At 45.5% G+C, this 22,575-nt stretch overlaps 1 long non-coding RNA gene across 7 annotated transcripts in view; it reads left to right on the top strand.

The window, feature by feature from the left end:
* The window catches only part of LOC106738191 (uncharacterized), an 85,735-nt gene extending 67,922 nt beyond the window's left edge, over positions 1–17,813 (top strand). For 4 of the 7 annotated variants that reach the window (XR_009455602.1, XR_009455603.1, XR_009455604.1 and 1 more), the window contains exons 2-4: positions 13,597–13,681; positions 15,739–15,983; positions 17,500–17,813. This is a non-coding gene — a long non-coding RNA (uncharacterized LOC106738191). Of the gene's footprint in view, positions 1–11,205; positions 13,682–15,738; positions 15,984–17,499 lie in introns of those variants that run through there. The other 3 variants (XR_009455601.1, XR_009455600.1, XR_002087064.2) reach the window with 2 other exon arrangements.
* The last annotated feature ends 4,762 nt before the right edge of the window (positions 17,814–22,575 follow it).

Genomic DNA, 22,575 nt, shown 5'->3' with positions numbered 1-22,575 from the left:
GCATATTGTGCAGCAGCTGTCGCTGCTGTTCCAGGGAAATGTGGCAACATGGCAACGGGGTGAGGGCTGGTCAAAAGCTGCAGAGAAGAATTGTAGGCAGGGAATGCAAGGATACTGCATGATGATGGAAGGGATTGGGATTCATGGGATGAGGGTGACATGTGGCATGTGGGAAGCCCTTGGCACCACAACATAAAGGCCTTGGCTGTAGCTCTGCTTAGTCTCCTCTCTCTAGGAATATCTCCTTCTGAATACTTCTTCTGTGGAATGAAGAGGGTTCAGGAGGATGGAATCTCTCCAGCTTAGGCCCTGTTAAACTTTAAAGAATGGTAGGAGCCTCACTAACTTTTCAAAGGACTCTGGAGCTGTCTGGGGTTCCTACTGGAGACTTCAGGTAAGTCTAAGGAGGAATCATCGCAAAGAAAACCCTATTATTTCTCACTGGCTAAGACCCAGGCCAGGATGCTGCCACAAACCCAGGTGGCAGTGGGACACAGTTAGTAGTATTACTGAGAGCAGGTGCCCAGCCAGTTTGTTCCCCAGTGATCCCTGCAGACCTCTGTAGACCCTCAACCAACCTATTCCTCTTCAGGGCAGGCATGAAGTGGATTTGCAGGGGTGTGGGTAGGGCCTACTTGACAGCCCTCCAGCAGCAAGTCTGAGTAATGCAGGTTAGAGGGAGTATTCATCCCGAATGTGTGACTGATCACTAGTGCTTGCACTAACAATCCTTAGAATTAGCACTTGCTAACTCTAATGTGTAATCTCACCCTCAGAATCATGTAGGAGGGAGCCTGAGAACAGCAAAAGCTATAGAGTGTGGTTACCTTTATCTCTGTGACTAGTGCTAGGGTCTTTTCCAGAGTTCTCTGATACTTGAGCAGTTTAACAAGCCCCAGGAAGTTTTAGATGCACGTGTGTCAGATGTGATATTGAGCCTTAGTTTTCCAAATTGTTTGTCAAAGGCTGTGACAGTTTCCTAGCAATTGTTGCTGCCAAAGTTGACCTGCTCTGTCTGTGATTCTGAGTAGGAATGGAAAAGGTGCAAAATGTAGGGAGTATCTAAAGAAGTCTCCTTCAAGAGTCCTAGGAATCTCAGGGATCTGTGAGCTATGGAATGTAAATAGAAGACATTTTCCAATGAAACATTAACCTTCACAAAATCCCCACTGGATTCAGTGGGGCCAGGAAGTGCCCCTTGTAGAATAACAAAGGGGATGGGAAATTCCACCTCTGGTGTCCCTGTCCCCTGAGGCAGGTGTAGCTTCTCAGTGTACACCACCGTAAGTCCTGCCTACTGGGATTCCTGTTACAATCCACTTTAGGTTGTTACGCTAGTGAGGTTTTTGAGCCAAATGCCCATTTCTCTTTACACCTGAGTGGTGGGACAGAGCCTGAGACACTACACACCAATGTGCAACTTCTGTAAGGAGCCAGGGGGAAAAGGCATCTCCATGGATGCAAAGCATTGTCCTCCATCCTTATATCAGTTTCTCTTACGCCCTACCCTGTCCACTGGTCAGGAGACCTTGTGAACTGCAGGAGGGGGCACTACCTCTGGAATCCTTCCCCACGCATAGTGTTATATCATAATCAATTATATCAGCTTTGAATTAAATCAGTTAATCCCAGGTTTCAAGGTTTCTTCTGGTCACTGTAGGAGTCAGGAAGAAACTTTTTTTCCTTTTTCATGTATAACTTGGCTTCTGGATTATTTTTCCTGCTTGCCTCTGAAGCATCAGAAATTGGGCATAGCTATAGATAGGTACTGGATGAGGTGCACTGCTGCTCTGAGCAGTCCTGAGAAACCTCTTGGAGACCCGGCTGGTGGATCTTGTTCATCTGCTTACTGGCTGCATCTACATGAGACACTGACTGTGAAGTAGCCCTATACTACTGCGCAGTACCATTCCATGGCAGGAACTGACACAGCACTACTGCACAGTAGTATTAGGCTATTGCACAGTAGCATCACAAAAATGGTGTTTGCCAGCACTACTGGACAGTAACTTGGGTATATAAACAAGTATGAAATGACTGTGCTTTAGCACCAAAAAGTATAAACAAGAACATGACCGGCTCATGACCACTGTACCAGCCAATGGGTATGTGCTGCTTCCTGAGCTACATAGCACCTGGGTCTACTCACCCATCATGACCTGTTGTTATGCTGGGTTTTACCTCTGGAGGTGGTGTTCAGTGGTTCCTGTAGAACCCAGGGCAACTCTGCTGGCACATCTTCTGTGGGGCTCCTCCTCCCCTACATCCCACCCCTTTCCATTCAGGTTTTTAGGATCAGCTTGGATGATGCTCAGATGACGGGACTGTCTCCTCCTGTGCTAAGGCCCAGTTGATGATGACGGCTGCAGAGGTTCTGGCTGTGGCCCTATACAATATAACACAATGTAACAATAGTTCAATAAATTACAATCTAAAAATAGTTCAATAAAAATAGCTCAGATGGTGTGGTGGGCAGGGCAATGATGCCCCCACACTGAGCACTTTTCTTCAGCATGTGGATGTCTTTGCCCAGAACCCCCTTCTCCCACAAAATCTTAAGTCAGTAAAGCCCCTTGCTAGGTATGCTTTCTGGTCTGAGTTCCGGATGGCAAGGAACTGTAATACTTCAAGGTACATCCTTCCATGCCTGCACAGTGTTCACAACTCTGCCAATCTTTTGCTGGGGCACTCTGGGTCCGCAAACACTCAAATGTGAGGTGTCAGTGGGGTCCCATGCTGATTTCTCCCCTCTGTAGGCTCTGGCAGTGCCCACTGGGCTGCCCTCTCCCAGCCCCAGTTGACCTGTACATTCCTGTGAGGGTCTTTGTGGGTGCCAGAGTGTGGTATCAGGTTTGGGTTGCTTGGACTACCAGCTGTGGCAATTGAGCTGGTGCCTGTTTGAGTCCCTGGTGCCACCTGGGCAGTCTGGGCTTCCAGGCCTTTTCCGGGGAATTTAGCTCTGGGGAGAGCTACCGGCTTCCTGCTAGTTATGTGGTGTGTGCCTGGGCTCTTTCTGGGCATACCAGTAGTTGTACGGGCATGTGATACCCCTCCAGATGTGCCGACCTTGCACGTATGTCCTTGATCCCTTCCAGCTGCAGGGAGAGCATCTGTCTCTGCTACCAGTGCTCCCACTTCTCTCCCCCCAGGTTCTGCTTCTGGGCTCCCTTTAAGCCCCAAGCCTTTGGGTGCCAAACTAATCAGTGGAGCTCCTTCCAGCTGCACTGTGCTGATTAGTTCACCCACAGACTGGCCACATGGGTACTGGCATTGCAGTGAGTAAGTCTGGAGCCTGCCACAAAGTACTAAATGACTGCACACTAACAACTGTGCAGTCAGCAGCTCATGTAGACGTGGCCACTTAACCTGATTTGGGGTCAGGGAGGGATTTTCCCTCAGGTCCAGTTGGCAAGGGTCACTGAAACTTTTGAAGCATGGGGTGTGGTCACTTGCAGGGCATTTTTTTTCCCTAACAAATTCCTTGCCCTTTCAGGGCCCAAAACTTTGGTGGCAGCCTTGGTTTCTCATCCGTTCCTGTGGCACATTGCAGTTTTTGAGGCATTGTAGGTTTTTCTGTACTGTAGATGCTAGTTTGTCATTGAGATGTTAGTTAGGGCTTTGTGGCTCAGGGTGTTCTGGGACAAAATAGTTACTAGAGGCAAAGTTAGGGTGATATATTTTATTGGAGAATCTGTGTAATAGTGTTAGACAAGCTTTCAAATGCAAGACATTCATTTGGTCTAGTACACAGTTGGTCCAATAAAAGTACCACCCTAAGAAATTCTTGCCTTGCGTAATCTCTGAGCCTTCACAGCTACATCACCATCCTGACACTACCAAAATCCACAGTGGATGCGTCTACACATGCATTTGCACCAGCTTAAATTTACTGCTCAATAAATTACTGCACAGTTATCGGGAATAGGCCAGCATCTACACATACAGGTGACCTGTGACAAAATTTAGTCCCAGGTCAGAGCAGCTGGCCATGTTGCCCATGACCACCAGGGGGAGCTCCATCTTCTGGCCACATGGTTACCAGCACTTGGGACTAACTTTAGTCCCAAATTGAAGTCAGGAGAGGCGGCCAGCCAGGAGCCCTGGAGCTGAGCTCAAGTCGGCCCCCTAGTGGCTGGGCAGACCCAGCATGGAGGTCCCCTAGATTACTGTGCAGTAACGCGTCTACACATGTGTTACTGCGCAATAACTAATCAGGTCAAGTCAAGATAAGTCATAATATTTACTGTGCAGTACAGGCATGCACATGTAGCTGCATGCCCATACTGCAGTTATTTTGGTTACTGCACAATAAATGTGCATGTGTAGATGTTCTCAGTAGTCTGTGATTGCCGGACTTGATTACCCAGGTGGTTCCTTCTCATCCCAGCTTCCATTATTAAAGGAGCTTACTCAGCTGCCACAGCTAGATGCTTTTAAAGTGAAGCTATGGTTAGGAAAATGGGGAACAAATAGAGAATATTCCACTAGTGATAAATCCATTCTGCAGCAAAGTGAGAGGGGCCAGAAAATGAATCCTCTCTAGAAGGAGCATGTTTAGGCAAAAGAGGAACATCTCTTGGCTTGGTTCAGTTGCCTCTAGTGTCAGACAGCAGCTTGTATCCTGATAGTCAGACTGGTGGCTTTTTCCATACCTGCTCTCCTGGGATTTACTTTTTCCAGAGCTCCTTCTTTACTTTTCCCTTCTAGCTTTCATTTTTTCTGTGTCCACAGTGGACACAGCAATCTGACACAGCATAGTTTAATATTCTACAGATCCTCCCAAGCTGATAAATGAGAATGAGAGAGGGAGAGGGGGAAAGGAGGGGAGATGTATAAAACCCTGAGACTGCATTCAGAGCGGCAGAGATAACAATAAGCGAGAATAATAGTCTAACAAGTTGGAAATGTCACACGCGATCTGGTGCCATTAACACAACATGGATCTGAAATATCACATAATTAGTTTTGTGCCTGTTGTTCTGATTTGGAGAGAAAAAATATTAAAGGGAAGAGAGTAGGGGGTAGGGGGGGAAGGGAGTGGAGATGAAGTGAAGTCATAAAAGGGTGAAACCTACAGCCGCTAATGTTTTTTGGAATAATATAATAAAGATCTATCTCTTACCCATGTTTGAGGCAGAGATTTTTATCTGGTGGTATGGGATAAAAAGAAATGAGAACTTGAAAAGGGAGATAAAATTGCAATTGATCTCTTTAAGACCTCCTTGCTGCCTTTTAGTGATGGTTCTGGGTTTCATAGATCGCTCCACCATTGCAATGCATGACCCCCACCCCCCATCCCCAAAAGCAGAAAAAACAGTGCTTTTTAAGACTTCTTTTTTCCACCTGCTTATTGCCTGGGGCACAAAACATGTGTTTAATGACTGTGAAATGACATCCTAGCTGCTAATTCCCTGAAAGCACCACTGACATGTCTGTGTTTGAGAAATAAGAATGACCAGTTCCTCCCATAAAAGTCCATGTGAATACAAATATGTTGTGTTCAGTGCTTAGTCCTTCCAGGCTTGTGTGTGCTAGTGGTTGCTGAATGCAACAAGGTAGCTGCCTTTGCCTACACAGTCACTGCACTGCCAGAGTTACTGTGTGATTTGCTTGGGGTACCCATCGTATAAACAGAGATAAATAAAACTAAATTCCTGTTCCATCTTCTGCATGGCAAATATTCCCTCATTACAGTCATTTATGAATTCAATGGGGTATTTTCCCCAATTTCTAAGGCCTGAGCAGAAAGGAAAATTGCAAACATGGACGCAGCCAATCTCTTCCAAATATGAGATGCTTTCAGACTTGTTCCCACAGCTCCCATTTGTTGAATTCTCTTGACTCTAATCTTGAAGTACAGATGAATTTTACTCATGTAGAAGTCACCAGTTACCTAAGCCAGCTCAACCACCTTTCTGACTCCTACTGTTTCCTCTGCTGGCAGGAAGTGATCCTTGTGGTCAAACATTTCCTAAGGACATGGATGCTAACACTTAAAATCTGCCTTAAATGGGGACTTAATAAGGGGAACCAGACAGAAACCTTCAATCCTTTCAACCTCTGTTATTTTGTTGCGATATTTTACTGACTGGGTATTGTGATGGCCTTTTTCTCTTTTTTCCTTAGGTGCTCCTGGTGGTTAGGCTGGCTTTTATTCTCTCATCTGAGGGATTAATTGTCTTGAAGGCTTCCTTTTCACTTCCCTGTCTCCAGCCTCTTTTCTAGAGAGAAACCAGTTATCCTTGAAAGTTAATGGAACGTTGGTTCTGGAGGCTTTTATCTTGATCTTCAGGGATTCAACTTGGTACCGAGTACCCAGTTGTTTCTGGCTAGGAACAGACATTGCATTTGTCCCCGGATAAATTGTGTCTGTGTTTGTTTTAGAACAGAAATATCCTGGGATTGATGTGTACATACATTGCCCATCTAATCAAAGTTTAGCGAGTGGCTGAATGTATTGCTGCTCTTCTGCCATTGATTCAACGATGCAGTCCCTGGATAACCATTTAGACACACTTTGTCTTATCCCAGAAAAAATGTTAGTAGTTATTATACCCTGAACCTTTTTAGGATTTATCCTGGGAAACAGACAAGGATGTCTGAATAATTGCATTTTGTCCTGGGATAAAATGATTTATCCTGGGACAAATGTGGCATCTCTTTGTAGCCTTAGTGCAACAAATTCTGTTGCTCCATCTGATGGCCATTCAGTGACGATTAGTTGATGTTCCCTGTCACAGAAAGTAAAAGTATTGTGAAAGTATCATGAGTCAGGGAACAAGAGTGTCAGAAAATGTGTCACTAGAGAGGCCAAAGGATTAAGTGGTCCAGGGAGACTGGACTAATCCCTTGTTAGGTTCTTCCAGATAAGACAGGTGGTTCAGGAGATGTCTGCACTACTATCCTGGTGCTGTCCTTGCCTTGTGACCTTCTTAGTACTCCTCAGCTAGGGCACTGTATCCAGTATTCGGTATTAAACTTCAAGAGAGAGGTGACCAGTCAGACAGAGTCCTTAAGAGAGCAACAAAAATTATCAGAAGTCTAGAAAGAACAACCTATGAAGGAAGAATGGGGTTTGTTTAGTTTAAGGAAGAGAAGACAGATGGGAGATATAATAATAGACTTCAAATATGTAAAAGGTTGCTTGCAAAGGAAGGGAACAAATTGTTCTCTGTGTCCACAGAGGATAGGACAAGAAGTAATGGGCTTATATTGCAGCATGGGAGATTTAGTTTAGACATTAAAGAAACACTTTCTAACTAAGTATAGTGAAGCACTAGAATATGTTATCTAGGGAGGATGTGGAATCTCTCATCCTGGAGCTTTATTAAGGGTTAGATAAGCTTGTGTCAGGAATGGTTCTGGTATAGTTCACTCTGCCTTGGGGTAGGGGCATGGACTATGTGACCTCTTGAAGTTCTGTCTAGCCCTCTGTGGGTGCATCTATACATGCTATTAGCATGGAGCAATAAGCTCTGGTGTATATTGCTCCAGAGTTTATTGCTCCCAAGCATTGCATTTATCATGCGCACCCAGGGCCACAACATGTTGAAGTGGGTTGGAGCAGCCCCAGCTGGTAGGGGGCTGGAGGGTCAGCCTGTCAGCCCAGGGATGCTCTGACCTGGCTCAATGTACAGCAAAAAGGTTGGCTGGGGCATGAGGGTGCTCCAGTGCAGGTCTAGCTGGCAGGCGGCCCCCACACTGAAGCACCCTTCTGCCCAAGACAGCCCTATCAGCATCGACACATGTGTTGCTGCATACTAAAGAACTCTGCCATAGAACAGTACTTGCATTTACAAGAACGTACATGCGGCAGAGTTAATTAGTTTCCTGCAGCCTAATAGGGCAGCACCTATAGACATTGAGACTTTACTGTGGACCTAATCCGGCAGCTCTGCAGTAAATGTCTCGGGTAGATACACCCTGCCCTGTTTCTATAACCCTATTCTTAAAGTGGTTCTCTGGCATCTTCTGCTTCTCTGACTGAAATCTAGCCAAGATGCCAACTACAAAATTAAAGCAATAGTATACTTCTTACTGATATCACACTTTATACTGAGTAAGATGCGAGCCAAGGATTCTGTACATCCCATGGTGTTTTCTTTGTTTCCAGCAGTGACTAGCACAATCTATATAAAACCATTACTGTGTACCTTATGCTGGCAGGGTGGTGTTACAAGTTACCCTTGAACCATTTTAAATCTGTGGAATGTTAGGCTGTCTGAAAGTTAAAACAGTTTCAGAACAGCCACAGTTAAGGTTTAATGCTGTCTCAGACCTGCTACTAGAGGGCCTGGCGAGCAGGGGCATGGATAGGAGCCATCACTCTTTCCTTCCTCTGGAGTGGGAGACAAAGTGGTAGTGTGACCACCTTTTCAAAATGGCAAGGGTGGGACACACCTGCTCCCCCCTCCCTCACTGTGGGAGCCTCAATCTTCCTCCCTCACTTTTTCTATGCCCCCTTTCCCCCTTAGACTTACCTGCAGGGGAGCTGCTCTTCACTACTGTCTGGCTGTATTTTTGGCCACATGCATGTGGTGCCCCTTGCATGTGGAACTCTGCCAGCCTGCCAGTGGAAACCCAGTGTTAACCTGCATTTTTCCATGGCAAGTAGAAAACTTGGATCCTTGCACAGTACTGGGAATCTGGGACAAATGCTGTCCCAGAGTCATTCAGCCTGAGTCCAGGTCTTGATGCTCACATTTCAGGACTGTCCTGCCCAGTTAGGGACAGGTGGTCAATATGGGTGACTGATGCCACCTTAGTAAGGGAGGGCACGTGCCCCTTCAGCAACTGTGGCAGGAGGTCCTCTGCAGCTGATCACGCTGACCAGGAAGTGGCTGTGGTGCTCTCAGAAGTGGTTGTGACACTTCATCTGGTGTACCCCCTCCGTGGCCAGTGCTTGCTTGGGGGAGGGGCACTAGTGTTCCCGCTTGCCCCTCCTCCCCCCTACCCGTCGCTTAAGTGGGGAGCACGGCCTGTCAGGGGGTGCACGTACACCCCCAAGTGCTCCCTACACATCACCACTGGTGGTCAACCTAGGAGAGGGGAAGGTGTCATGTAGCTTGGAGGCAGATTAACCAGCATAGGAACTGTGACGTCTCTCCCTTCACAGTAGCAGGACCTGAACTGGAACTGTGGGTGGGAAGGGAAAAAGTGAAGGAGGTGAGGATTAAAGAGAGAGGAGTGGAAAAAAAGAATTAAAAAAGGAACAAAATGTTGCATGTGTCTCAATGATTCGTGATTTGGGTGGAGAGGTAGTTGGATTAGGAGCAGCCACCCATATCTATGCCCCCATGTTAATTGTCGGATTGGTTTAAAAATAAGAACATAGTCCATATATCTTTTTTCTCATTTGCTTTCTTGGTTTTTGAGCCTTTGATGGTCAGATTTTCCACTCTGTAACCACAAGGATGAGCAAATTCCCTTTTTTTTTCTTTTAATAATAATAAAAAGGGGAGATTCCTATAGAAGTCCCAAGACTCCAGGAGAGGGAGATTTGAAATAAATTACCACATACCCTGAGCTTTGTGATAAACTCATGACAACTGGCAATAATGGGATCACTGCAGACATACTTTTCTCTTACAAGACTGGTACCAGTTCACCTGTTTCTCATGCTGTCCCTTTAACCTCTATTTCTATCAAACCTATTAAGCTGAGGTTTTGGCCAGGGCCATAATAAGTGGACATGCTCTTGCGAACCAAGAATAGGGGTGGCTGAAATAGAGGAGAGGGCCTTTAATGAGGGAACAGCAGCCTGTAAGTGATGCATAGCTAATGACCCCTGTCTCCAGCAGCCCACGGTCAGGCGGAACAAAAAATCTATTTTCACCAAGTGCTTCATTACAATCCAGCTACACTTGGCTGAACAGCTCTACTCGGCAGAGAGAGAAGAGGGGAGTGTGGCAGTGCTGCGGGCTGTATCTGTCTGAGGGATAGAAATCTATTGGTCTTCCTATGTGACCTTCGGCAAGTCACTTAAACTCTTTGGGAGGTAGATCCCCATCTGTGCAATTGGGGAAACAGCATTCCCCTGTCTCCTGGGGGTGCAGGAAGGATAAATACATCAAATTCTGTGGCAGTCAGGTGCTAGGTTGGTGGGGCGGCCATGTGGGTAGAAGGGGATGTTGAGGCACAGCATGGTGTGTCCTTGGGGTAGCGAGGGCAGCCCTGACCACCTGCACTCCTATCAGCTTCCCTACCCATGGGAGGGCTTGGCAGTACTCTGAGGCCCAGCAGGAATTTCAGATTCTCACACATGGATGGGGTGAATTCCAGCTTCTCACCTGTGTTCACAAACCACTGACTTCAGTGTGTTTCTGGGACCATATCTTCAGCCAGCATAAATAAGTACAACTGCTATGGAGTTGGCAGAAAATGGCCTGGGTTTTAACTAGCTGATGATCTGTACCCTTTATTTTTCTTTGCTCAGCCCCTATGCGCACAGAAGTGCATGTGGACTCCTCCATGCTGGTGCTGTTTAACATGGAGACCCTAATCTCTCCATGTCTCAGGTTCTCCGTTTGTCAAACTGGATGATAATTAGGGCTGGGGGACAGGGAACCTTCTCTTGATATATTTTTGACAGAAAATAAAATGCTTAGGGGAAGTCTCTGGTATCCAGAGGTGTGACAAGCAGTTTCTGTGGCCAGAGTTGGGCTAAAGGCAGTAGCCATTTTTTTGAAACCTCAAACTCTGCTGTGTCAGTCGCTCTCATTTGCACTACTGCTGGTATCTTGAAACATTTTGATTTTCACAATCAAGCTGAAAACAACATATTTTTCTGTTTTTATGAAAATTTAAAACTTCCACAAAAAAATACCCCATTTTCTATCCAGTTCTGATGATAATATTCACCAACCACCCAGGGATATTGTAAGGCTAATTAATTGACACTTGTAAAATATATTGAGATACACAGATGATGCTAAAGAAGTGGAAATTATTTCTTTCTTATAGTATTATAAGGTTTCAATTTAAAGAGATAAAGGCAAATTAAAAATAATAATTTAAGCAAATTTGCTTATCTATTACCATATTACTTGAATATAAGACGATGCCCCAATAATTAGATTTTATATACGGAAAGACTATAATTTAAAAAAAATGTTCCAGGTATAAAATCTAATTTTTGGAGATTTGCCTTTAATTTGCCTACCTCCTGTTGCTACAGCAGGGAAAATGAATCTGAGGGGATTAAGTAGTCTTCTTGCCCTCTGCTTTCTCCTAGCTTCTTCCCTCTGCAGCCCCTTCCCCTGGTCTTTACTGTCCACCCTGCTTTCCCTGAGTACATGAAAGTGAGAAAAAAAAATTGAAAACACTGACCTTCAAATTAAATTTAGCTATAGTTATTTGCATATAGCATCCATAGATTTAGTTCATTCAGAATTGATACGTTACCTTTTTTGTAATTGCTGCAAGTTTTATAACAGGACAGATACTTATAACAGATAAGCCAACTGGTTATCAGTGCACTTATTGGTTAAACAATTAATCATTTAACCTTTCATCCCTAACACCTATACCTTTACAGTTCTGTTGCGTGACTGATCCAGTCTACTTGACAGTCCATAACACAAATATACAGTTAAACCATCATCATCACATGGCAATATCGCAACTGTTTATCTGTATGTCTGCATGCCTGTCGCCACTCTTACATGTCATAATCACGCAGAAAAAACACCTCAGCACCTCTGCCCCCCTCCAAACTTCCCTGTTTCCCCCTCAGTCCTCTCACTCATTGTCATCTCCATGCTCTCTGGCAGCCTCATTCTTGAACAGCCTGTGCCAGTCTCTTCTCCTCCATATGTCCTCTGCCATTTTTTCCTTGTTGTCTTCTGCTGTCTTTTTGTAGTATAGCTGAAGCTCACTCCCATTCTGATGTGGTCCCTGACTAGGAGGGTCATGTGTCTGTACATGAGCAGGTCAAAGTGGGCTGTTGGGGTCCTTACTGCTTGGTCATATGGCTGAACAGTGCTGCCTCTCTGGTCAGGGTCTTGACCCCTGTCACCATAAGGAGGAATATGATTTCTCTCTGCCATACCTCCCTGGTGTTTGAGCAGCTCCAGCTCCAAGGCCCATGGGCTCATGTTGGGTGGTGTGTCAACCCTCCAGCATTGCAGCAGGTGCCCTGCTAAAAACCTCATGAAGTGGGCTGTTTCGGAGTCTGCCTCAGCTGCCAGTTTGCAGATCCGGCTCATTTACTTGGCCCAGAGGAACAGCAGAATGTCTGGCATTCCTTAGCCCCTGGTCTGTTTAGTCTTGTACAGCATGGCCCTCACAACCTTCTCCCATTTGGAGCCTCAGAAGAAGATGTATATGGCCTTCTGGATTTTATGGACAGTTTGCCTTGGTTGGAGGAGAGAAGACCAATGTGGTATACAGAAGCACCAATAGCAACACTGTCCTTATGAGTGCCGTGTGCCCCTGCAAAGACAGGTGGCACGTGTTCCATAGTCCTGGTCTCTGTTGGTCTTGGCCACAGTCTTCTTCCATGCTTTCTGGCCTGTTAGCTCTGGGTTGAATTCCACTCCAAGGATTTTTACTGCCTCGCTGGGGATGAAGACCCCCAGGGTAGACAGTTCCCTGAGCTTGCCTAGTGCTAGGCAGGTGCTCTTGCCCACGTTGAGCTTAGTCCCTGCTACTGCTCTGTATACCTAGGCATGTTGCAGTACTCTTTCCACTGACCACTTATCCCTGCGTAGGATGCTGAGGTCCTTCATATAGGCTAGGACACTTTTCTCTGCCTCGCTGCCCCAGAAATCTCCACTCCATAGATCTCAGGGTCTCACCTGAGATGTTGGGCCAGTGGTTCCATCACATAGATGTACAGGATCAGGGAGAGTGATCATCCCTGCTGGATGCCCAACTCCACCGCTGTCAGAGTGGTCAGGAACCCATTCACCAGTACCCTGCTGTTCATGTTGGTGTACAGTGTTTCAAAAAAATGTTCCAGAGTAAGGTGGACAGACACTTGAGTGGAATGGTTTAGTCTGGGATGATCCTGCCTTGAACAGGGGGCTGGACTAGATGACCAACCTCATGGGGTCCCTTCCAGTTGTACTCTCCTATGATCCTAAGAGCATCTTAGGCCCAGAGCAGTTACAAACACATAAGTTCATGAATGACATGATTTTAGGCCCTGCAGCTTCATTGAAACCTTAAGTCCTCTCAAGATTGAGACTAGATATTACCAGTGAAAGAATTTTAAAATTCAAGTGAAGTTTTTGCTGCTTGCAGAGTTTGCCTATTTTTTGGCTTTGAGGTCAATAAGCTCAGTTTAAATGTTGTTTATAGTCCACTTTGCTACACTGTGATCTCCACGCTGCAAATTTTGCAGGAGGATGTGAGATTATTTCCATTTATATGAATATATTCCATTTGAATATATGAAATACAAAAAATATGGAAAAACTTGGAGGTATATTTGTAGATCTAAGGATTTTTCCCCCCTTTTTCTAAGCAGAAGGAACTACCTGCCAGTCAAAGCTGAGTTAAGCATGTCCTTTTCAAACTATCCAGTTGCAAGCCTTTCCCTTTTCTGCTTTCCTTCCTAGAGCTGAATTGATTGATTCTGTTTCTGATCTGCAGTAGCTGGCACATCACATAGAAACCTGTACAAGCATGAGGTACTGGATCTGAGCCTGGTGGACTGGATTTCGCCTTCAAACCTGCTGTAAGTTGACTTTGTGAGGTAATGGCAAAACCTAGACTTTAACACCTTTACAATTTAAATTCAGAGTGCTGATTGATTTCTAGAGTCAGATTCAGGTGGAGCTGTGCTGCTAACAGGCTAGTTATCCATGACAGCCCAAGGCAGGATTTTTTGCCAATGGATCGATCAGTAGACTTGCTTTCTTGTGGCTTGTGAAAGTTCTGCTTGGATGGAGGCAGACAAGGTTCCTTGGGTGAATCTGATATCTTTTTATTAGACCAACCCAAATAGTTGGAGAATAGTTATTAAGCAAGCTTTCGGGTTCAAAAACCCTTTGTCAGGCTAAGGAAGTTTCAGCAGTTGGTGTGTGCTCTTTCTGGATGGAATGAAAAGTAAAGAAGCCAGGGGCTGGGCTGGGCTGGGCTGGGCTGGGGAGTCAATTGTCAGGCAGATTATAATGTGTCATAAATCCAGTGTCTATATTTAGTCCATGATTTTTAGTATCCAGGAGGTTGATGAAGTGGAGTTCATAGGCTCGTCTCTGGGAAGTGTTGTACAAGTTTCCTTTGAGGATCAGGACTGAGATGTTGGAGAGAGAGAGAGTGGTTTTCTTGTGAGAAATGTGCCCCCACCGGTAATTGGGTATTTCTGTCTTTGATGGATTTCCGGTGTGCGTTCATTCTGGTGCACAGTTGTTGTTTGGTCTTTCCTACATATTTTCCATCAGGGCATTTGGTGCATTGGATGAGATGTATTACATTTCTGGAGGTGAAGCTGTAAGATCCAGGAATGCTGATGGCTCTGTTGTGGGGTGTAGTAATAGTGGGGGTGGTGGAGATGTGTTGGCAACATTTCTCACAAGAAAACCACTCTGTCTCTCTCCAACATCTCAGTCCTGATCCTCAAAGGAAACTTGCACAACACTTCCCAGAGACGAGCCTATGAACTCCACTTCATCAACCTCCTGGATACTAAAAATCATGGACTAAATATAGACACTGGATTTATGACACATTACAATCTGCCTGACAACTGACTCCCCAGCCCAGCCGCTGGCTTCTTTACTTTTCATTCCATCCAGGAAGAGCACACACCAACTGCTGAAACTTCCTTAGCCTGACGAAGGGTTTTCGAACCCGAAAGCTTGCTTAATAACTATTCTCCAACTATTTGGGTTGGTCTAATAGAAGACATCAGATTCACCCAAGGAACCTTGTCTGCCTATGTCCTTAGACCAACATGGCTACAACCTACACCCCTGCTTGGATGGAGACCTTTCCCCTTCATTGTTGGATTTTTCCTCTCCTGCTCTTTGTATCTGCACAACAGCACTAGCTTCCATATCACTCGGGCCTCACACAGTTCTTACCTACTGGGGTCTGTACTTGAATTAACACCAAACACCCAGGTTACTTATTTCCAGGGCTATATTGAGTGCCCATGTCAGGAAAACACAGAGATCCATTTCTTGTTCTTCTGCTTATAGAGTTGTATTGTAGCTGTAGCATCTACAGTTGTGCTATGCACTGTACAAATAAAACAAACAGCTGGCTCCTGTTCCAAATAATTAATATCTAAGCATCATTGTGCATTAGAAAGAAGCACCAGAAAATGTGTCCCCTTTATAACGCGTGTCTGCATGGAGCAAGTCAAATCCAGGTTTAAAGCCTCAATTCATCAAGGCACTTATGTCCCATTGGAGTCAATGAAACTTTAAACAGACAGTTATCATTAAACACATGCTTAACTGCTTTGATGAATAGAGATGTAAATGCTTAAAGTTGGGCATATGCCTAAGTGCCTTGGGGTCACAAAGCAGTTCATGTCCATGTTATATTGCCAGATTTGCAGTACTGGAAATTCCCTTGGGATATATAGATCCCCCTGCCCCTCACCAAGCCCTCAGGTTTGTTTTTAACTGTGCCCCCACTCAAGTGTTTAATATACTGCCCCGTTTTCCCAGTGAACATTTAGCAGCTGCATTTATTATTTCCATCCCTTGGAAAGCAAAGTAGCTATGGCAGTGCTGCCATCAGTGGGTAAATAAACATCTGCCCAAAAATACAAATGTTTTGCAGGGTCTAATCACCACTTCTGATGGTTCGAGTTCCTCCATACACGCCTTGTGATTTGCAGACTTCTACCACCCTTTGGAGGCAGCTAGCCCTCATTTGTGTCACCACCCACTCCTTCCCATCTGTTGCTTTAGCTGACACTGCGGTGAGACTGTCACTACCCACTTGCTGTATAGGGGACACTCGCAGAAGATGGGCCATTATATGAGCGCTTCATTAGCCACCAACATGCAGTGAATGGCCTGAAGGTAAGCCAGAGGTGATACTCACTCAAGCTGCCCAGCTGTTTGTGCCTACTGTGACAATATTTTAAGTTTGAGATTTTGGTGATACTTTTTTATGTTAAAGAAGGCCCTAATGTATTGGGTACCTAAAATATTTGTGGTAACGTTGGAATGATGTTGTAGCTGTGATGCTCCAGGGATTACGTGAGAGGTAAGGATTTTTGTGGGTGATATCTTTTATTGCATCAGTTGCACCGTTGGGATGAAGTTAGACAAGCTTTCAAAGGCAAAGCATTGTTCGGCAGGTCTCTGAATGAAGAATGCCTTGCTTGTGAATGCTTGTCTAATTTTACCCCAACCATGCTAATGCTTGTGAAAGCTTGTCTAACTTTATCCCAACCAGGTCTAATAAAACATATCACTCACAAAAAACCTTGCCTCTAAAATATTTGTTAATATCTTTCTCAATTAAAGCTGTAAATAGGATGAATAGTCAATCACTTGAAACTTCACTCAGCTGTACTTGTGGGAAATTTACTGGATAAATGGTTTATTTATCAAAAAGAGCAGTGCCTGGGCAAGTAGAACTACCAGCAAACTGGGTTGAATTTGGTGAAAGGTTTCAGTCCCAAAATTGAAAATTTACATTTAATTTTGATATTTCAAAATGAAATGCTTTATTTTTCATTTAAAAAAACACCATTTAAGACCAGACTGACTGAAATTGAAGAAAAAAAATCTCAAAAAGAACTCCTCCTCTGAAAGAGAGAATAAAGTATTTTGACCTCCAAAAGCTGGGGAGAGGTTTCATTCTAGGCATGAATGTGACTGGTGCCTCCCAAGATTGGGGTGGGGCACCATGGCAGCAAGCAGAGACCACTCGCTGCTGCTAGTGTTGGTGACGGTGGCAAGCGGGGACCACCTGCAGCCACTGCCAGCCGCGTTGGCAGTGGGGGCAGGGGTGGGTGGCAACCACCCGCAGAAGCCAGTGGCAGCTTCAGCAGTGGCCAGTCTCGGGGGAGGGGGGGCATGTGCCTCCCCATGCCCCCCTACGTGTCACCTATAATTCTAGGGAGAAAGCTCAAACTTTTCATGTTTTAGATCAACCCAAATCATTGTTTTTTGAAAAATGGTTGGGTTCAGCCACCAAACTCAAAAAAATAAAATATTTGCCCAGCTCCACCAATCTGTTTGTTACTTGCTGCTCCTTACCTTCCCATTTAAAATGTTTTAGTCATCCAGTCATGGAGCAAAAACAATAGTATATGAGCATCAGCTGTATAGTCTGAATAACACTTAGTAATAGTGAATGTTTTGCAAATACCTCCACCGATTTAAGATGATTCATTACTTCTGAATAATGAATACACCTGAAGGAAATGCAGATCAGCTCCTGCTACCCAAGGAGATGGCTTTGTAATGAATCTGATTTATAACAGGCAGTTTAATCAGCTTTTATGTCCCTTGTCATTGTCTTTTCCCTCACCTGTCTCTCTTATGTGGAGTTCTATGCACTATTTTTGTGTTTCCTTCACCACAGGGTGCGTCTCCCAGAGATTGAGATGCATCAATTTTTGGTGCTTCTGGAAGTGAGCACTGGAAATTCACCTTTCTTCAGTGAAGAAACGCTGCTTCCTTGATTTGCATTTTCTACAGAAGCATGTGAAATTTCAAGACTGTCAGGGAATCAGTTTTTTACCCTGCACAATTTGAGCTAACACAGATGATAACAACATTCAAATAGTAACTGGGTGGCCATATAAAAAATTACATGGTCTGGTGAAGATTGTGGTTTAAAACTGCTTTTGAAAGAAAATATGGTTTTTTGGTTAAACATTTTTTTTTATGCATTAAGAGTGTCTGGTTTTCACTGAAACCCCCCCCCAAAACACAACATTTTTTGATGTTAGAGATTTTGATCTGGAAATACCACTGTGAAGTTGTAGTTGGCTTGTCTCTCACCCCTATTTTCCTTGAAGGGCTAGATTTCCTATAAAGTCTCCATCTTCCATGACGCACATCAAAGGGGCAATCATGATGCATCATGGGTAGGCTTGCCAACCCTCTAGGATTGCCCTGAAGTCTCCAGGAATTAGATATAAATCTCCAGGAGACTGCTGACAGTCACCTGGGAGATAAATGATAGGGCATTCATTAAAATAAACATTAAATGTTGAATCCAATTTATACAGTAGTCCAGAGGGTTTTCAAAATGTAATAGTAATGTGCATTTGCCTTCCTGACGTAAAGTCATTAATGTCATTATGTCATGTAATGAAACCTTCTGGAATAGATTCAAACAGAGTTGGCAACCCTAATCATGGGAGACGGAGGCTCACTGAGAAGCATGGCTTAGAGAGGCCATGTTCTGCTCAACCCCAGACATATCACCAGTCTCATAGTTGATGAATGTCATGCACAAGTCTCTGATCCCTTTATTTCCCTTATAGCCATCTTACATGGCTCATGCATCGCTGTAGAAAGGAGCAGGGCACAGATACACAAGAATGTTTTATTGAGGATTAAAAGTGATTTATATTAGGAAGGGGAAAGAAGGAAATCTAAGAACTTAGCCATTACCACCACCTTTTTAAAATTTATCTTAAAAGTAAAGACCATTTTTAATTACCTCTAATAACAGTACCAAGGACAGCCCACAGAAGAGGTGGAGGGTGGTTTTGTGGTTAAAGACCAGAGCTGAGATGCTGGGTTCTGATCCAGCATTTTGACCATGTTGAGCTTGGACAAGTAATTTCTTTTCTCTGTGCCTCACTTCTTCCTTTTATACATATTTCATAGGGAGACTCCAGGGCATCCTGGTATTTTAAAATATTTGGAGGACCCTGGATGGGAGATGCTGCAGACATCTAAAGGATTGCTTTTGATAAAAGACTAAAGGGCTGTGCTATGCTAGCAGTTCAGACAGTTGTTAGGAACTTCCTTGTGTGCCTGCCTAGTCAGGTATTTTAAAGCTGAAAAGATGAAGTGATCTCATTTATCCACCAAGATGTTGGCCACAACTTAGAGCGACCCCTTTCCATTCAAAGATTGACAGAACAACCCATTGGATGAGCTGTAACAAAGCTTATTAATGAAGGACACCACTGCCACAATGTTATAGTCACATTACATTTTTATCATGTCAGAGCCTTCATGTGAATACTGCTAAAAACAGACTTCTCACCTGATCTATTCTTAGTCGATACTGGATGTGTTTTGCTTTTGAGCAAAGTGATCTGGCTTTATAAGGGCATATTCTCAGTTATACCTAGTCAAGCCAGCTGCAATCAAGACTTTGGGCGGGTGTCACTGCTGAGACAGGACAGTTCGGCTTATAAGTTGGTGAGGGGTCCTCCTGAATGAAAGTATGTTATGGCGACAAAACATAAGTTGTTCCTCCCATTCGCTCTTGTTTTCTCTGACTTGTTCTCTCTTACTGAGCACAGGATGTGGCTGATTTTACTCGGAACATTACAAGCAGCCCTGTCTGAGTTAATTGACCAAGACAAATTTTGTTAAAAAAAACCTTGACATTAATAATGAGAAACAAGAGCTGGGAGGTAAAACACACTCGTTCAATACATGCATTACTGGGCACCCCCTCCCCTCTTTCCTGACTCCTCCTTAGGCAGCTTGGCAGAGAGTTAAGATCAATTAGTTTAAAATTAACTTGTGGTTCCCAGTCAGCCCCCCCAGCACTGGAGTTCTGTTTACCCCTTGTTTATTTAGTGTCTCTAAGTACTTGGAGCCAGGGATGGGCTGAATGGCTTAGCAATACCATAACAAATTAGTCAGTGCTGATGACAGACATTATTACTGTATAAATCACTTCTCCTGGGCAACTGGGCCTAGCAACCTGGTCCTTCATCTCAAAAACACAGGCTTCTGCAACTTGAGGTAGAGGACTCTTATCCTTCAGCCAGGTTCTTATCTTCTCTGAGAGCCAGTAACAATGCTGCATCTCCATGTTAAGCTGCTGATATTACAATACTTCAAAGGCAGCGGTTGGGCCAAATCTTTATAGTGATAGTCTTGCTCCTTCCTCAGGCTGTTTGAGAAGCTTCCTGAATTCTGCAAGGGTCTTGAGTAGCTCACTTGGTTTCCATGATGGGATGGAAGCAGAGATCATGAATGTTCCCATCCCTTGTGCACTAGTAACTGACCTTTCCATGCTAAAGGCATGGGGCAACTAAACAATTTACAGCAAGTTAAACAGGGGTGGGGACGCCATACATCAGATGGATGATGAGGTATCATCACTACAGTAACTGCCCATGTGCATGCTGTTACCCCATGGTAAACCTCTTCCACAGAGGGGTATAAGAGCATGCCCACAAGCAGCCACTGTAAAGGAGCTCACGTGTCCTATTATCTTGATGTAACTTGTTCATTTGTGCACACTGTAAAACAGTGTATGTGTAGAGGAAATACCAGCGGTTTTTTTTCCGCAAGTCTGCCCCCAAGGTCAGGTCAGTGTAGGTTACCATACATTCGCAGGTTTTCTTGGGCACATCCTCTTTTTGGGTCTGGGATTTTGCTCTGCTTAGCTGGTAGGAGCAGGGGAGGACGATTGGAGGCAGGGTCACCACATGTGTCTGTGGCCAGCATGCAGCCAGGCAGGGAGGTGGGAGCAGCCTCGGCAGCTAGGTGCAGGTAAATCTGGGGAGCGTGGCTGGAGGGCCAGGGCTGGGGGACTGTGGGGATGGAGGGGATGGGTGTGTAAGCAGGGCAGGTGCCTGCTGGTTTTGGGGGGTGGTCTCTAGGTGCGAGGGCTGTGGCAGGGCACAGGGGCAGGGGGAAGTGCCTGCCCCTCCAGCAGGGGAAGGGGAGGCAGGGGCAGCAGGGAGCTGCGCAGCTGGGCTAGTGGCACCGGAGGCCAGTGCTCGTGCTTGTGGGGGCATGCTGGGAGATGCTGCCTGGGGAGGGGTGGGGGTGGCATAGCCAGGCCGCCTGGCGTGCCACAGGAGCCCCAGCCTGGGCCAAGGGGTGCTACAAGTGTCACTTCTCCTCTCTCGAGCCCGTGCCAGGGCTGGACTTGCTCCACCACTACCTGCAGGAGCCAGAGCCATGTCATCCGCTGTGTTCCAGCCCAGTCAGGACAGGGGCAGCTGGGGTCCCCCTTTGGCAGGGCTGGGGGGAGCAGGGGGGCTGCAGGTCTGGAGTGAGGGGCTGTGGGTGGGGAGTGAGGGACACTGGGGGTGGGGGGCTGTGGGCTCGGAGGGCGGGGCACTGGCAGACCCAGGGGGCTGTGGGTTAGGAGTGAGGGGCACCAGCTTGGCCCAGGGAACAGGGAACTGTGGCTAGGAAGTGAGGGGCAGTAGCTAGGACAAGAGGATGCAGGGTTGGAGTGAGGGGCACTGGCAGTGCCAGGGGGCTGTGGGTCGGGAGTGAAGCATGCCCCCGGCCGGTGTCCTTTTTTTTGGAAGTGGAACTACAGTTACCGTAGAATGGCATTGCAGTCTTCATCTCTGGGCATCTAAGTAGACATCCAGACTAAGAAGAACAGGGTTACCAACTGATAGAGCAGCAATTTCGAGCTCTCTGCAGCCTCAGTTAGGTACTGGCTACACTTGGTTCCTGTTTCTTTGCACACATGAGGCTAGGGATTTTTAAAAAATCACAAGGTTCTAGAGACCAACATGGTTACCTCTGAAAGAGTGCTTGGTGGTGTGGCCCTGTTCATGTGTGACAAATCTTCACCCACATGGCACCAATGTAGGCTGGCACCAGTTTGCCTCCTGTCCTTTAATTGGTTAGTAATGGTAATAAATGAACCTCAAAAAAGGTAGGTATTTGGGGGGTTAGGGTCAGATGTCCCCCCAAGGATTCTGGGAAGCTTGTGAAATTGGCTTTGTCACAGCATTTCAGTCTCATTGGTTCCTATCCCAGACAGAAACTGGATGTGAGAAAGAAGTTCCTCGGATAGCTCAGAACCTTGAAAAAGATTGGATCCAAATGGCGTTCTAGAGGGGTGGAGGCTGGGGGTGTCTGGGCTTGGTTCACATACCTGCTTATTATCCAGTTGCTTTGGGTCTGTCTCAGAACAGACCACAGCCCTGGTTTGCTCTGCTGATACAGACCTTGCAGGCAATCAATCAGTGAGGTCCGTTTCCAGTGGCAGAGTCACACCCGTACATTGCTGATCAATACTGCCCAATCTTGACATGGAATCAGTCACTTGGAGCCTGCTCGTTACTGCTGGCTAACTGCTTGCCTGCATCATCCTCCATTAATATCCTTCCCTCAATGCTGCAGAATCACAATAGGATTTTCTAACTATCTTATTTACATACAGCATTTTATCAGTCTCCTCTTCTCCTCACTCACAGCTTGCCATCTGCTTTGTGTCCTCCCAGGGGACAGAAGCATGAGGTCTGTATCAATGACTGTGGCTACAGAACACCCTTCCCTGGGGTGAGCTGAGAAGACCATGGAACTGGTCCCCTGTAAACCCTCTGTTAAAGAGCCTCAATATTACCAGAGGTGTTCGGCATTGTGCCTTTGTTTTATAACTATAGTTTTGCACTGATTTTAATTGCAGTCATTTTAATCCTCTTTGTATTTTAGGCTTCTAATCTGTTTGTGTTTACATTCTTGTAAAAATGCTTAGGATGCT

The sequence above is a fragment of the Alligator mississippiensis genome, chromosome 11 (genome assembly GCF_030867095.1).
Source record: "Alligator mississippiensis isolate rAllMis1 chromosome 11, rAllMis1, whole genome shotgun sequence".
Classification (NCBI taxonomy): Eukaryota; Metazoa; Chordata; order Crocodylia; family Alligatoridae; genus Alligator; species Alligator mississippiensis.
The sequence above is the reverse complement of the archived record's forward strand: the minus strand, read 5'-3'. Positions and strand labels throughout refer to the sequence as shown.